Below are 12,916 nucleotides of genomic sequence, written 5' to 3' on the forward strand. Positions count from 1 at the left end.
GAGGCTAGCTAAGCAGGAGGGCTTCCATGGGGGACATGGTAATGGGACACTTGAAGCCTTGGGTAGATTAGTAGGATCCCTGGGATTGCCTTCACTCTGGGCAGGGCCTTCGGGGTCCACTTCCAGCCTTTCTGACTCTGTGGCTGACTCTCAGAACATCTGGGTGTACACTCTGGCTGACAAGGTCCTGCACTCGCTCACGAAGGTTGGGGGGCCCCACGGGATCGGTGTTTCCTACCCTTACAGAGCTCTGGACTTCTGCGATCAGACGGGGCCCTGGTCCTGTGCTCCAGGATGACTTTAAAGGAAACATCAGCCAAAGGACCTCCACCAGCCATAGCCCAGAGTCACAGAAGGAGGAGTTTCTGGGAATATAAGGTAAGATCTGAACTTGCATCGCTGCCTGGGTCCAGTCTGCCTGAGGTCATGACCCCGCGGAGCACCATTGACACAGAATGAGTGATCTGTCAATTCTGTTCCCTCTTTTTATTTTATTATTTTTTAAAGACTTCATTTATTTATTTGACAGAGATAGAAAGCACAAGCAAGGAGGAGAAGGGGGCAGGCTCTTTGGAACCCCGTGGGGGGCTTATGCCTCATGACCTGAGTCGAAGGCAGACGCTTAACAACTGAGCCACCCAGGTGCCCCATTTTCCTCTCTTTAAACGAAAAACCAGGCTCTAGAAAACTGAAGAGTTCTCAGTCACGTGTTCAACAGGTATTTACTGAGCCCCTGCCACCACCTGCAGGGCTAGACCCCAGGTAGACGGCAGTGACCCCAGACCATCATGGTGCCTGTCCTCAGGGAGCTCAGAGTCTAGTCCATTTTGGCGGGAACACGAACTCAGTGCCTAGATGAAACCACCTACGGAAAGGCAATCAAATGAGTTAAGTGCCAACAAGCAACCTGTGTCTGGTTTTAGGCTTCCAGGATCTGTGATTCCCCAGCCTGGCAGGGTCGAGACACTCAGACCCCACCAGGAAGGGGCTAGAAATCGCCTCCACAAGGTGCGCATCCCCTGAGGCGGGGGAAGGAGGGAAATCCTTCTAGGGGCAGGTGGGCTTTTCGGGGGTCGGGGCAGGAAGAATTCTTCCATCAGGCCTGAACCCCTAATCTCAGGAGCTCGGGTCACTAGCTGACAGACCTTTCCAGAGCAGTGAGCCCTCCCGGGGACCCATCTTAATATTCAGTTGCATCCTGGAGACTTGAGAGCCAGCCTGGAGTGATGGAGGACGGAGTTGGTCCAGCTCAGGGCCAAGCCCGAACCCCCCAGCCCGCCCCTCGAGGCTGAGCCTAGGCTGGCCAGAGGGTCGGTGGGAGGGGAGCGCGGACCCGGTGTCCCCACAAAAGCACGCCCGCCCCTGCCAGCTACATGTGGCTTTCCCAACACAAGGCTCTTTGTTTTGGCTACAGGATGTTCCAGTCCCGAAAACAGTGCTCTTGCTGAGGGAGTCTGAAGGAGGGGTCTCTCATGAACCCCTTGCAAAGGAAAGGAAATACCCCTGGCCTTTTCCTTCATAAACTCCTTGTTATTGCAACCGCTTAAAAGCATAAAGTGGAACAGAAATTGGCTGCACGAGGCCTTTCTAGAAGCTGGAGATGAAAGTAACCTTTTAAGTAACCTTTTTCCTCCCAGCGGCCAACCTCCCACCTCCCTTCTCTGCTGTTTGCTTCGGGAGCCAGGCACCTCCATGACATGGGACAAAGGGCGCTGGCAGCAAGGACCCCATTCCCCTGGAAACCAGCGAAATCCTGCATTTCCCTTAAAGTACCCCCAACCCTACCCCAGCCCCTTCCCAAAGGAGGCACCACGTCACTGTCAGTCCAGATCAGCTTGGAAAAGCCCCACCTGATACTCCTGATACTCTGACTTCAGAGCCTTTATGTGGATTCCTACCCACCACGACACAGAGACTGAGACTTTGCCATGAAACTAAGGGTTATCGAAAGGAAATGCAAGAGCCTGAGCTCTGGAATGGAAAGACCAGGATTCAGACCGCTCCTGGGACCTGGGACAACATATGTCACATCTAGGAGCCTCTGTCTTGCAAGCTGCGAATAAGACTGACAATGGTAGTGGGACACCAACATTCACAAGGTGACCAGGAGGACCAGGGATAGTTGCGCAAATCTCAGAGCCGCTGGGATGCTCTCAATACAGGAGAGTTACTGGGTTTCCTCTTTATTTTGTCTTCAGACCCACCTTCGGAGGGTGATGGGACATACACCAACTTCATTCTGCGGCGGGGTTGTTACAGCGCATGGGCCAAAACAGGTGTCCCTTCCTAAAATTTTCATTTGTCATGGGAGTCCTACAACTGGGGCTTCAGGGTGCTTTCGTAGCTCAGTCGGTTTAAGCATCTGCCTTGGGCTCAGGTGATGATCCCAGGGTCCAGGGATCCAGTCCTGTACTGGGCTCCATACTCAGCAGGCAGCCTCCCACTCTCTCTGCTTGTATTTCCTCTCTCGCTGTCTCTCTCTCTGTCTCCCTCTCTGTTAAATAAATAAAAATTTCTTAAAAATAAAAATTAAAAAATAAAACTGACGCTTCTGCCATGGGGAAAAGCTCAAGCAAACAGGCTTGGCTCGGCTCACCTGCCCGTGGAAACACGCTCTTTCCCCTCGGACACAGGGAGTGGATGTCTCAAGATGCTCCTCTCTCACGTGGGGGCATCTGTGGCAGTTTCGTGCGACCGTCTCACTTGTCCACAGATTCCAAGGATCAGACTCCCCAGGTCATCAGCTGTGGTTCCCGTGGCCCCACCCCACCTGCTCGGCCTGCGGCTGAGGCCGGGAGGCTGGCTGCAGAGTCCGTGTTTCTTGCCGGGGGTCCCTGGGATCCTGCTTTGGGACAAGGCTGTAGAGATTACCAGCACAAAGATAACTGAAAAATCTTATTTCGAAAAGGAGGAAAATGCATTAAAGGAATTGCAAATGTGAGATACTTTGCATCAGCCCCAAATCTTTACATTGATCCATCCTTCAGTCTGTCTGTCCATCCAGCCATCCAACCACCTGCTCCTTCCAGCACCTGGTCCCATCTTGAAGGTCTACAACAAGCACATCAGGCCCATAAGGCTCAGGGAGGCAGAGATGGAGAAGAGGGGTCCTCGAGGTGAAACAGCTCAGGGACCATCCAGACAGATGGACAAGGAGAGATGATTAGAGGCAGCGCGATGCTGTGGAGGAGCGCATGGAGGAGAGAGCTCAAGAGAGGTGGGGGGAGGGCTGGGAAGGAGGGAGAGGACACCGCACCCTTGCTGAGGGTCCCGTATGCACAGTCAGGGAGGCTTCCCAGAGTGGGCGATGCTTCATGTCCATGCGAATGGGAACCTACAGGCACCCAGGCAGATGGAGACAGAAGGTGTGAGGCCCAGAGTTCAGAGATCACAGCAGATTCCCAGCCTGGGGAAGCCCAGGGCATCCACCAGGGGAAGGCTGGGTTAAGGGCTTCGTTATGCATTTACACAAGGCCTGTGAATTCCTTTCAGAATAATGCGGGGGGTGGGGATTGTTTTGGGAGGGGTTTTAAAGATTTTATTCTTTTTTTTTTAAGATTTTATTTATTTATTTGACAGATAGAGATCACAAGTAGGCAGAGAGGCAGGCAGAGAGAGAGGAAGAAGCAGGCTCTCTGCTGAGCAGAGAGCCCGATGCGGGGCTCGATCCCAGAACCCCGAGATCACGACCCGAGCCGAAGGCAGAGGCTTAACCCACTGAGCCACCCAGGTGCCCCTTAAAGATTTTATTCTTTTTTTTTTTTAAAGATTTTATTTATTTATTTGACAGAGCGAGACAGCGAGAGAGGGAACACAAGCATGGCAGTGGGAGAGGGAGAAGCAGGCTCCCCACTGAGCAGAGAGCCCGTTGTGGGGCTCGATCCCGGGACCTGGGATCACGACCTGAGCTAAAGGCAGAGGCTTTAACTCACTGAGCCACCCAGGTGCCCCAAGATTTTATTCTTAAGTAATGTCTCTACCCAACAGGAGGCTTGAACTCACAATCCTGAGATTAAGAGTCACGTGCTCCACCAACTGAGCCAGCCAGGCATACCCGGAATATTTTTTTTAAGATTTTATTTAATTATTTGACAGAGAGAGAGAGAGAGAGCGCGCACAAGCAGGAGGAAGCAGCAGAGGGAGAGGGAGAAGCAGGCTCCCCACTAAGCAGGGAGCCCACATGAGACTCGATCCCAAAACCCCAAGATCACGACCCGAGCTGAAGACAGATGCTTAACGACTAAGCCACTTAGGCGCCCCCCAGAATAGTGTTTTATACAATACAATACAATACAATACAATACAATACAATACAATACAATACAATACAATAAAAAGATAAAATATATAAGTTGACAAAGGAAGTTGCTTGCATGGGAATCCAGTTATAAAATACGCTTCTAAATGGTAATAGATGTGCTTCTTTATTAACTCACTAAGTAACAATGTCTAGCAGAGGGGGTTCCCAGGACCATAGTTTCCAGACGGCAATGAGTGTTAACAGTTCCAGTGTATCTAGTAACAACCGCAATATAATACGAAAATGTCTATAGTTTCCATCGGTTTGTAACTCACGTTCATCATTAAAGGAAGTGCTACATTTCAGTTAGATGTTAGTAGAAAAAGTCCTTTTTCCAATTTGCTAGAGTCGCCTTGTGGGAGTTCGTGGACTCCGAGTGTACAGGCACCTGGTCCTGCTTAACTCAGTCCTCCTGCCCCGCCCCCTCGGCCCCTGTCGATTCACATCTGCTGGTGTTCACTGTCCTTCTCTCCCTACTAGAGTGGGAACTCCTGGCAGCCAGGAGTCTGTCTTTTCCCCTCTGGATCTCTGGAGCCTGTCAGAGGCAAGTCTCTGGGCACCACCGGTGCCCTGTGAATGTTTGTTGAATGAATGAATGACTCATGTCACACACAGAATTTTAGACTTTGGAAAGGGATTTGGGGGCAGGATGGGAGTGGAAGGATGAGATTTTTCTGCAGCATTACAGCGTCTGGCCCAGATGAGGCGACGGAGCTGGATGAATCCTGAGGCTGGTGCTTTCCAAGTTTGGGCGGGAACCTGCCATTCTTATCCACTCATTCTGCCAGTATTTCCGGAGAACCATCCATATGGCAGGCATCACAGCAGCAGCTCTGCCTCACACACAGATGCATGGATGTGGTCCCCTTGAGTCCGGAGTATGACCCACAAGCAACATATCCCACCTAAGAGATTACTGGTTCTTTCTGGCAGTGATGACCACCCCATGAGAACATACCCCTGGAGAAGGTCGGCCTCCGCCCGTCCCAGGAAAAGGAGTAGAGCAAGCACAAGGGGAAGAGCCTGGGGCAGAGCCCCACCTCCTACTCCACGGACATGAAGCCCTCGGGGTGCTGCAAAATCACCACCGTCTTTAGCACAAACAGTCGTTCTGTGGGTTGGCTGCCCCTGCTGCCCTTTGCCAGGCTGTGGGAGGAAAAGCAAAGCTTATAGAAGGCTGCTCCCTCTATAAGGAATCAAAATGAGTGGGAAACTATCCCAATAAACAGGCTTTGGATTAAAAAAATAATAATACCTAAAGGAAGTTACTTGTTAACGACTCAGAGACATACGTCTCGTGTGTGATAAATGCTCTGAGCCTCTGGGTATGTCCCCTCCTTAAAAGACGGCGTATGATCTTATAGGAAAGACAAACACACCAATAACTAACATAGAAGGTCAAGATGGGGAGTCCCTTTGGCCAGGGACAGATTACAGGAGATGTCTCCACGGGGACCAGGGCCAGCTATGGAGCAGGAAGCGATGGGCTGATTTGGGAAGGTATCACTAAGAAAGCGGTCATTGAGCTGAGCCCAGGAAGTTGGGCAGGATTTGAATAATACTAATTTTAAATGGTTTATTCCTTGCCAATAGAAAGTGATTCCAGATTGGAATTCTTTGTCTTCCTCCTTGATATTTCCTTATTAAAGGTTCAGTTCACACTCTCACGTACTGTGAAGAGACCTTCCTTATCTGAGTTTTAGCCCATGTGCCTTCAAACCTCCAATCTGAGAAAACATGGACTTAAGAAATATAAAGCCTTTTTCTGAAAATATCAAATGTAAATTATCTTGGCGAGCTTCGTCTTTTTCTTTTTTTAAGGTTTTGTTTATTTATTTGAGAGAGAGAGAGGGAGAGAGCATGAGCAGGGGAGTTTGGCCAGAGAAAGAGGGGGAAGCAGACTCCCCACTGAGCAGGGAGCCTGATGAGGGGCTCCATCCCAGGACCCTGGGACCATGACCTGAGCCAAAGGCAGACACTTAACCAATTGAGCCACCCAGGCGCCCCATCTGCACGATTTTAATTTTGTAGTTTTGGTTTAGTGATACGTTTTAAAAACTTATTAAAGACAAAGCACACCGGGGTGCCAGGGTGGCTCAGTCGCCTAAGTATCTCCCTTCAGCTCGGGTCATGATCCCCGAGTCCTGGGATTGAGCCCCGCATCAGCCTCCCTGCTCAGCAGAGAGTTGCTTCTCTTTCTGCCCCCCCCCCAACCCCTGCTCGTGCTTTCTCCCTCTCTCTCTTTCTCTCTTGCAAAAATTAATAAACAAAATCTTAAAAAAAAAAAAAATCTTGCAGATGTGTAAGCATCTATGATTCCCAGTTTGAGAGAATTTCTATTTCAGGAAATTATAATTAAAACAAATAGGATCTCTAATTGCCTGAGAAATAGTAGTTCCTCTTGTCTTCAATTATGTGATATACCAAAAAAAAAAAAATTAAACTTTAACTATAAATGGCTACAACTTATGGTAGAGACAGAATAGTAGAATCAAGGGAGTCTGGTTTTACTTAGTAGTAAATTTATAATTTATAAATTTATATTTATAAATTTTTATAAATTTTTATTTTATAAATTTATTTTATAAATTTTATAAATTTTTATAAATTTATAAATTTATAATTTATATCCCTCCTAACCTACTACTTCTTTAAAGAACCTGAATTTGGGGGCACCTGGGTGGCTCAGTGGGTTAAGCCTCTGCCTTCGGCTCAGGTCATGATCCCAGGGTCCTGGGATCGAGCCCCTCATCGGGCTCTCTGCTCGGCAGGGAGCCTGCTTCTCCCTCCCCCTCTGCCTGCCTCTCTGCCTACTTGTGATGTCTGTCTGTCAAATAAATAAATAAATACTTTTTTTTAAATGTTAAAAAAAAAAAGAACCTGAATTTGAACAAGATGATTAAATACTTGGCAAAACAGCATTGTTGCAAAAATCTTTAATTTTATCTCTTTCCTACAGAGTATGTGGAACGTTAAAAATTTTAAAGATTACATTAAAAGATTGGTTTATGCTACCATTTTTAATATCAAAGCCATGGTAAGTAAACTCCTCGCTTAAGTGAGAGCTAATGTGCATTCTGTCCAATCTGCCAAATAAAAAGGTATTGTTAATGTGTTTATAGCCATTGTAAAAAGTAGTGGATGAGAAATAATATTCGTTTTTCCCAGTCCATCCTGTGGGTATGACTAGTGGTCTGTTTCTCTCTCTGCCTTCTCCGCTGACTGGATGCTTGAGGAAAGCTTGGAAGGCAATGGCCATATTGGATTACTTTCTGGAAGCTTTTTCTACTCCTAGTGCCTTTGGTCCTTCTGAGACCATTTTGCCAGGACCACTTGATGCAAGGCTTTGACAGTGCAACCTCTCCTAGGCCAACACACCATTTGCTCTCCTTTCTGCTGGCTACCTTCTTGAGAGCTCTGGCTGGCACTCCCTCGGCATTGACTTTCTTGTTCTTAGACCCAGATTCAGCACAGCATTCGGCTCTAATCCCTTGTTATTTGTTTTTTTTTCAGTTTTGTATTCCTTGCAGTTGCCTCGGATTAGAATTTCTGCACTCTCCCTCCACCCCATACAAGGACGCCTGCCTCACGCCCAGAGATTCTACAACTTTCCATTTGCTCATTAATATTTGTGGTCAGGAGAGGACTCGGACCTCGAATGTATGGGGTACATGTGTGACATTTGTAGGGTCTTTGTAGATCAACCTAAAAGAAAAAAAGGAAAGCTGCTTCCTCAAAACAAGGTCGGGACTGATGGATTCTTGTCAATTTTTTATTTCTGATCTCATTTCATTAAAGTCATGAGAACAAAGACGATACCCTGAAAAATGTTTGGAGGAAGAGATTCTGATTTTACTGAAGCTGAAAGAGAACTGTAGAACTAGTTGCTTGCCAGACCCCAGCGCTGTCGCAGAAGAGTTAGGTTCTTTCCCTACCTGCCGGATAACCAAACAGTATTTGGCAACAAGGTGGTAATTTGTTCAGTGGCAACTGTACACAGAAGGGGAGCTCATGCTCTCAAGAAGGTCTCATGGTCAGGGTTTAAAGAGCTAAGGGTAATTAAGGGGCTGGTAAGCAAGCTGACACAGGAGGGTTTTGAGGGATGGAGAGGAGGCTTCTGAGAATCAGACTGCCACCTCTTTTTTCCCTTAAATGGGCACAGTCCAATCTTGCACTGGTAGGTGTGATTTTGTTATTACAATTAGAGTTAATGATCTTGAGGTCAGGTGGAGGGTTAGCACTGCATCTAAACCGAATCAAACTGGTCAGAAACTGGGTTATGAAGGCTCCTTTGGAGTTCCTTAGCAAGTCTCTGGTGACAACCCCTTCCCTTGCTCCCTCCACAAGAGTCAGGCGGGCTCACTTGTCTTGTGTATCCCACAGTGTCCGCAGTAAATCCCAGGGCTCTTTCACCAAGTTGAACCATGCCCCAGATACTGCACTGGCCCTGGGGGAACATGGGGTGACTGCCATCATCTAGTGGGACCCGTGTAAGGAGGGAGAAAGGGCAGGAGGCTGTGGGAACACAGACAGCAGCTCTTAACCCAGAACAGGAGGTCGGGAATGGGCTTCTTGGAAAAGACAATAATATCCCCATTATAGGGATGAGCGAGAGCAGTGAGGGGGAAGGCATCCTATCCAAGGAACCAGCAGGTGTGTAGTTTGGGATGTAAGAAACCCCACAGGGTATCAGTGGTGCTCTAGTTGGGATCATCAAGGACTGAACCCCAGAATCTCCATAGTAGAGAGCATGAGAGAGCACGCCCAGAACTGAAGCAGCCACACTTGCTGTGGAGGTTAAATCCCACCTCCATCCGCAGGGACCTCCCGGCACAGTCCCCCAGGGTGGCTCTAGGTCCCTTTGTTGTTTGCTGCTGGGGGTGGGGGAGACATTCTTGACTGCAACAGGCTCTCAGCCTCCACAAACAGGGTGGCCTTGTCTCTTTTTACAAGTGGAGAGAAGCAGGCACAGAGCCACACTCCCAGGGCCCCGTGGCTTCCCCTCCAGGACCAAACGATATCCAGTTCCCTTCCATTTTATTTCCATAAAACCCAAACCTGTCAGACGGGCCCCAAGCACCTTCTGGAAAGGTGGGTAAGGAGGATCTCTTAAGGGAGAGTTTGCAGATCTAGACTAACATAAAGAAGTTTTGGAGTCTCTACACTCAGGGCCAAAATATGGAGCGCGAACTGTATGCCTCGCAGGTGTGGTACAAGGTTCTTTACAAGTGACTGGTGTTAAAGCGGACCCACAGCGGGACACTGTTTGCGGGGAGGGTGTTCCTTCGTTGACCTGCGTGTTCTCCCCTGGGTTGTGGCTCAGGGAGGGCTTTCCTGCTGGGATCCCTACACAGACCTTTGGACGTCTGGCCCAATGCCAAGCTGCTGGATTTCCAACCTCCAGCAATGATACCAATGTCACTTAAAACAATCTCCCATCTATTAAGCAGGCACAATCTTTTTTTGTTTTGTTTTGTTTTTTTTTTTAAATAGAATAAAGCACAATGCTGGCAGAGCTTTAAGGAAATGAGCACAGGCATACCCGGCTGGTGGCTCTCTAGAGTGCTTCTTCTCTTCCTTGAGAAAAATTGGACAATATGTAACAAGAGCCATGGAACTGTTTGACCCAGTAATTCCCCTTTTGGGAAAATGCTACAAGAAAATAATGCCTAAGAAAAAAACCCTAGGGGCGCCTGGGTGGCTCAGTGGGTTAAGCCGCTGCCTTTGGCTCAGGTCATGATCTCAGGGTCCTGGGATCGAGCCCCGCATCGGGCTCTCTGCTTAGCGGGGAGCCTGCTTCCTCCTCTCTCTCTGCCTGCCTCTCTGCCTGCTTGTGATCTCTCTCTGTCAAATAAATGAATAAAAAAAATCTTAAAAAAAAAACCCCTAATATGTACAATATATACACAGCCATTGCAATTTAATATGGTGTAAAACTGGAAAGGGGCCAGACACACAGAAAAAGGGAAATGACTGAGCAAATCGTACAGTGATATGAAGTACTCCGCGGCCATTAACAAGTATATGGGCTACGTCAGTGCATGAATTCAGATCTGAAAATTTCAGCAATGATAGAAGGCGAAAGCCCCGTGCACATGCTGAATGTAATTTAATTCTTTCAAGTACGTCAGTATTCTACCGACATTACAAGATAACCTAGAAAGAAATAAATTCCACTGAAATGCTCACTGGGTTCTTTCTCTGTGTAGTTATTTGAGTTCATCATTTAAAAGAACATTTTATTTTATTATTATTTTTTAAAGATTGTATTTATTTATTTGAGAGAGAGAGAGAAAGAAAGAGCACAAGCAGGGAGAGAGGCGGAGGGAGAGGGAGAAGCAGATTCCCCACTGAGCAGGGAGCCCAATGCGGGGCTTGATCTAGGACTCCCGGATCACGACCTGAGGTGAAGGCAGACGTGTAACCAACTGAGTCACCCAGGTGCCCCCTGAAAAACACATTTTTAAAAGGCAGATGTTGGAAAACAATCCACACCTTTGGAGCAAGGGAGCCCTTCAGCCATGGCCATGACCGCACTGTGAGATCATCAGGCTGCCGTTGGTGAGGCCGCGTGGTCTCTGACTCGCGTGTCTGCTTGCATACCTGCCTCAGACAGAATAGACACAGCTCTTTTCTCCGAGGGCTATAGGACAGCCCAGGGCCAGGCACACCATGGATTTCATTTCTGCTCCACAGAGCGCTGGCAGGGGGAGGCTGAGAATTTCCAGTTTACTTTAGAATGCCAACACGTCCTCCTGTCCTCCAGGACAATCGTTCTGGCTGGGCTGGCATTTGCTGTGCCACAGTATGTAGAAGTTACACACAAGGAAGCGAATGAGCAACAAGCCAATATGTAGGCTGTGTAGGGTCTAATAACTAAGAAGCATATGGGCTCCAATCCTGGAGCAAACTGGGGCTTTCAGGAAATAGTCCCCATCAATTCTCTTTTTCTCATTGTATTACCGTTAAATTCCAATCCAAAGACCACTTTTGTGGCAACAGCTTTATTAAGATATAATTCATACACCCTACAATTCCCCCATTTAAAATATACAGTTCAGTGGTTTCTAATATAGTCAGAGTTGTGAAATTATTACCACGATCAATCTTAAAACATCGTTATCACCCCAAAAAGAGACCTCTTGCTCTTTAGCCATCACTCCTAAGCTTCCCCCCCAACCAGTCACCCCTAGTAGACGACCACTAATACACATTCTGTCTCTATAAATTGCCTATCCTGAATATTTCCTGTAAATGGATTCATACAGTATGTGGTTGTTAGTTTCTGGTTTCTTTCACTTAGCGTAATGTTTTCAATTTTCAGCTACGTTCTAGCATGCAACAGTTCTTCACTTCCTTTTCATGGCCAAATAACATTTTATTGTGTGAAGAGATCACATCTTACCTGTCCATTCACCGGTTCTTGAGTATTTGGGTATTTCTACCTTTTGGCTATTATTATTAATGCTGCTATGAACATTCGTGGCTAGAGACGGCAATGATGGCTACAGGCGGCGCTCTGATAGCTAGAGACGGCGCGTTGATGGCTAGAGAGCAGGCTGGCTTCCGGGGCTGGTTGCTATAGATAATGGATTGGCTTCCTGGGCTGGTGGCTAAAGATTGGGGCTCAGCGTTCTATTTTTATGTATGGTCTGGCTGTTGTCCATTTGTGTATTCACTCTCTCAGGCCCGACCTAGAAAACTATAATATCCATATGGCACACTGGCATAGGAAAAGGCATCCGCTCAGATCGGAGGCCTCGTGTCCCACCTGTAGCCCCCAGGGCTGCTGGAAACCCTGTTGGTGTTTCTAATGCAGGCTCAGGACCCGGGGTGCCACAGCTCTACTCAGCACCCCCTAAGCCTCAGCTTAGAGCCACGCAGAGATCATCACTCTCTCTTGCAGGGCTGTTGTAGGGATTCGAGGGAATAATGTATGCACAGCCTCTATTGCAAACGAGGCATTCGATGCTGGTTAGGTGTGTGGCTACTTCCCCTTCAGTTTAATTCATGCCCTAATTGATCCTCAGTGTGAGAAAGAAGGGTCACGTAGACCATCAGCAGCTCACACACCATGAATCAACTGGTCAATCAGAACTTCACGGCTCTGAGCCTTAGAATTGCAAACCAGGAGTCCACAGACTGAGAAGGCGTGCTTGGTTCAGCTTTCTTGGTATTTCCCTAAAATCAAGACAACATTTTAAATTGCAGAGAATCCACATTCTAGGGGCACCTGGGTGGCTCAGTTGGTAAAGCGTCTGCCTTCAGCTTAGGTCATGATCTCAGGGACCTGGGATGGAGCCCTGTGTCTGGCTCTCCGCTCAGCAGGGAGCCTGCTTCTCCCTCTCCCTCTGTGATCTTTCTTGCTTTCGCTCTCTCTCAAATAAATACATAAAATCTTTAAAAAATAAAACAAAATTGCAGAGAATCCATATTAAAAATTGTTTTTCTGGCCTCTGTTGGAGATCCAGAAGGCTTTGTGGGGGCAGGGCGCTACCCTGTCCTGCGGCTGCCATCCGCTGTGCATCCATACGTGTGGACAACTTCTCACACTTTCTGCCGCTGCCCCTTGTCTGATCCAAACCCTTCCAACCCTGTCCACTGTGCTTTTTATTT

This window comes from Lutra lutra, chromosome 2 (genome assembly GCF_902655055.1).
Source record: "Lutra lutra chromosome 2, mLutLut1.2, whole genome shotgun sequence".
Lineage (NCBI taxonomy): Eukaryota > Metazoa > Chordata > Mammalia > Carnivora > Mustelidae > Lutra > Lutra lutra.